This window comes from Boleophthalmus pectinirostris, unplaced genomic scaffold (assembly GCF_026225935.1).
Source record: "Boleophthalmus pectinirostris isolate CB_2022bp ecotype Guang Dong unplaced genomic scaffold, ASM2622593v1 HiC_scaffold_14, whole genome shotgun sequence".
Classification (NCBI taxonomy): domain Eukaryota; kingdom Metazoa; phylum Chordata; class Actinopteri; order Gobiiformes; family Gobiidae; genus Boleophthalmus; species Boleophthalmus pectinirostris.
In genome coordinates, this window is record NW_026571047.1 from 36,913,644 (window position 1) to 36,917,862 (window position 4,219).

The following is a 4,219-nucleotide window of genomic DNA, read 5'->3' on the forward strand; positions in this document are numbered from 1 at the left end:
AAATTTCTAAATCTAGTCTAGGTTATACTTTTGGGGATTTTTTTTGAATTATTTTTGTATTTAGACGCTTTCAAAAGTTCTAATTTCAGTTTTATTTGTGTTCATCTTGTGCAAAATGTTGTACTTTTACTGTACTTCATCCACCGCAGTCATTGGGTAAATTCAGAGTTGGGGAGTAACAGATTACATGTACCAGAGTTATGTAATCAGAGTACAAATTATGAGTAACTGTATTCAGTTACAGTTACTGTTTCAGTGGGTGGTAATTAGATTACAGTTACTTTAATGAAATAAATGGATTACACAGAGGGATTTTCCTGTTTTCACATTTTGGGCTGTATCCCTTTTTTTTTTTTTTTTTTTTTTTCTTTTCGTAATTCTACTCATTGCTGGAAAATAAACCAGGTCTAAACCAGGTCTAAACCAGGTCTAAACTAGATCTAAACCAGGACTAAACCACGTCTAAACCAGGACTAATCCAGGACTAAAATCAGGACTAAAACCAGGTCTAAACCAGGTCTAAACTAGGACTAAACCAGGTCTAAACCAGGACTAAAACCAGGTCTAAACTAGATCTAAACCAGGACTAAACCAGGTCTAAACTAGATCTAAACTAGGACTAAACCAGGTCTAAACCAGGACTAAAACCAGGTCTAAACTAGATCTAAACCAGGACTAAACCAGGTCTAAACCGGGACTAAACCAGGACTAAAGTCAGGACTAAAACCAGGTCTAAACTAGATCTAAACCAGGACTAAACCAGGATTTAACAGGACTAAATCACGCCGTGTCTCCTCGTCTTCTATCAACACTCTTTTTAATTCGGTTCGGTAAAGTTTGGTCTTTTAATATTTCTTTTATTCTTCTTGGATTACGTTACAAACTACATTCTGGGGTATGTAATCTGTAATCTGTAATCTGTAGGGGATTACATTTTAAAACACTGGGTAAATTGGAGTGACGAGTATTTTAAAAAAACATTTGGAGACATCCAGGAGGAGCAGAGGAGGAGGAGGAGGGTCTGAAACCACGCCTCGCTCGGGACTTCACCGCCCGCAGCCAGAGTCTCCAGGCCGGGGGAAGAGCCACCGAGGACCGGGGAAGAGAGCGAGAGGACGACCGGGGGGGGGACGCGAACCGAGGACCACCGCACTTATTTTTTTATTTATTTTTTACCTCTGATTTCCCGGGAATTTCTCACGATCACAATTTCCCCACCAAGTTCTCGCTTTTTGGGGAGGATTTTAACGCAGGATTTCTTTGCCCAACACTCAGGTCTTCGGAGGATGCTGCCGCTACGACCGCGCGCGTGACAAAACTTACCCCCTCTCGTCATTCAACCAGGTAACCGCACCGTTACGCACGACCCGGAGCCACTTTTCGCACGTTTTGCCCGGTTAGCTTTAGCATCGTCGCGTTTTTTGGTGTTTTTGGACGCGTTTTGCGCACGCGGGGGGCACGTACAGCGGCCGGCGTGGACCAGCGTGCCCGCAAAATCGCGACTCGAAGATGGGGAAGGATCTTGTGGTCACTCGGGGATGGAAAGGGGGGGGGGCATTTTTTTATTATTTTTTTTTATTTTTTATTATTATTATTATTTTTTTCCCCCATGACCACCGCATGTCTGATTACGTTACGCGTTTCTTAAAAGATTGCGATGTCCAATGCAATGTGTTTGACGCACGAAGCCGCGTTTTGAAGAAAATACGAAGTGAATTGCGTTACTACAGATCAATGCAAGGTTCGTTCGTGGAGTTGCTGCGATCGATCAGCTGCCTGTGGCGTTTATGATGAATTATTTTCATGCAAACACGTCGGAGAGTTACGAGTCACTTATTTTCGTGTTTATTTAAAGGTGCATTGTGTAACTTTTCCGCTGGAGGGTCCCTCAAATGTTCTGAAATGCTTTTTTTTTTTTGTAGAAATGTTATGGCTTTGTTTGAAATGTTTCACCGTATGGCCTTATTAAACCCTTCTATCGGCGCGTTACAGGTCAGATCTGTGGAGAGGCGACCCCCCTCACAGTCAGAACGCCTGTAATAAAACCACCTGTAATTAAATAAACGTAAAGTAGAGCTGTTTAAAGTCACATTGTGGGAAATAAAGCAGGTTTGTTTCATTGTACAGTCATCGGGAAGAATCAGGAAGTGTGTGTTAGCATGCTAGTTGTTGTAACTCTGGACCACTGCGAGTCGTTGAAGTGAACGAGTTTTGTTTTTCACGTTTTTAAGACAGAAAAAAAATCAGCGACACAATCTGACTTTTCCCCGTTTAGTTGTTATCGCTTTGCCTGAAATGTTCCGCAGTGCGACATTAAACTCGTCTGTCTTCATGGAGACGAGCGAGTGAGTCACTAGACTGAGCCACAAGTCAGATCTGTGGAGAGGCGACCCCGCTCACAGTCAGAATGTCTGTTTTTCTAGGTGTTTTTGAGCTGTAAAAACAAGTCATGCAATTGAATAAACGTAAAGTAGAGCTGTTTAAAGTCACACTGTGGAAAATAAAGCAGGTTTGTTTCATTGTACAGTCATCAGGAAGAATCAGGAAGTGTGTGTTAGCATGCTAGTTGTTGTAACTCTGGACCACTGCGAGTCGTTTAAGTGAACGAGTTTTGGTTTTCACGTTTTTAAATCAGTGATGCAATTTGTAACTTTTCTCCAGGGAGATGTTATCGCTTTGCCTGGAATGTTCCGCAGTACGACATTAAACTCGTCTGTCTTCATGGAGACAAGCAGGCGACCCACTAGGCCGAGCTACAGGTCAGATCTGTGGAGAGGCGACCCCGCTCACAGTCAGAATGTCTGTTTTTCTAGGTATTTTTGAGCTGTAAAACCACCTGTGATTGAATAAATGTCACACTGTGGAACATTCCAGGCAGAGCAATGACGTATCCATAGAAACAAGCAGGTTTGTTTCATTGTCCAGTAGTCAGGAAGAATCCAGAAGTGTGTGTTAGCATGCTAGTTGTTGTAACTCTGGACCACTGCAAACCGTTTAAGTGAATGAGTTCTGTTTTCAGTCGAACTTTTCTCCATTTAGATGTTATCACTTTGCCTGGAATGTTCCGCAATATGACATTAAATTCATGTATCTTCATGGAGACAAGCAGGTGACCCACTAGGCCGAGCTACAGGTCAGATCTGTGGAGAGGCGACCCCGCTCACGATCAGAACTCCTGTAATAAATCACCTGTGATTGAATAAATGTAAAGTAGAGCTGTTTAATGTCACACTGTGGAACTTTCCAGGCTGAGCAATGACGTCTCCATAGAAACAAGCATGTTTGTTTCATTGTCCAGTAATCAGGAAGTGTGTGTTAGCATGCTAGTTGTTGTAACTCTGGACCAGTGCGAACCGTTTAAGTGAACGAGTTCTGTTTTCAGTTGAACTTTTCTCCATTTAGATGTTATCACTTTGCCTGGAATTAAACTCGTCTGTCTTCATGGAGACAAGCAGGTGACACATTAGGCCGAGTTACAGGTCAGATCTGTGGAGAGGCGACCCCGCTCACAGTCAGAACACCTGTAATAAACCACCTGGAACTGAATAAATGTAAAGTAGAGCTGTTTAATGTCGTAAATAACAAAAACAAAACCTGGTCTAAACTAAAACTTAAAGAATTGCTGTGTAGCGTTTCTCCCGGAAGGTCTGCCACCTGTGCGTCACCATGGAGATGTTATGCCTTTGCCTGGAACGTTCCACAATATGACATTTAACAGCTCTACTTTACATTTATTCAGTTACAAGTGGTTTTATAGCTCAAAAACAACTTGAAAAACAGACATTCTGACTATAGCATGAGTGCTGTTGCCTCTCCACAGATCTGACCTGTAGCTCAGCCTAGTGGGTCACCTGCCTGTCTCCATGAAGACAGATGAGTTTAATGTCGTACTGCGGAACATTCCAGGCGAAGCGATAACATCTAAATGGAGAAAAGTTAAATTGCATAGCAGATTTAAAAACGTGAAAAACAAAACTCGACTCGCAGTGATCCAGAGTTATAACAACTAGCATGCTAACACACGCTTCCTGATTCTTCCTGATTACTGGACAATGAAACAAACCTGTTTTTTTCCACAGTATGACTTTAAACAGCTCTACTTTACGATTATTCAATCGCAGATGGTTTTATAACTCAAAAACAACTCGAAAAACAGACTTTCTGACCGTAAGTGGGGTCGCCTCTCCACAGATCTGATTGTAACTCCGTCTAATGGGTC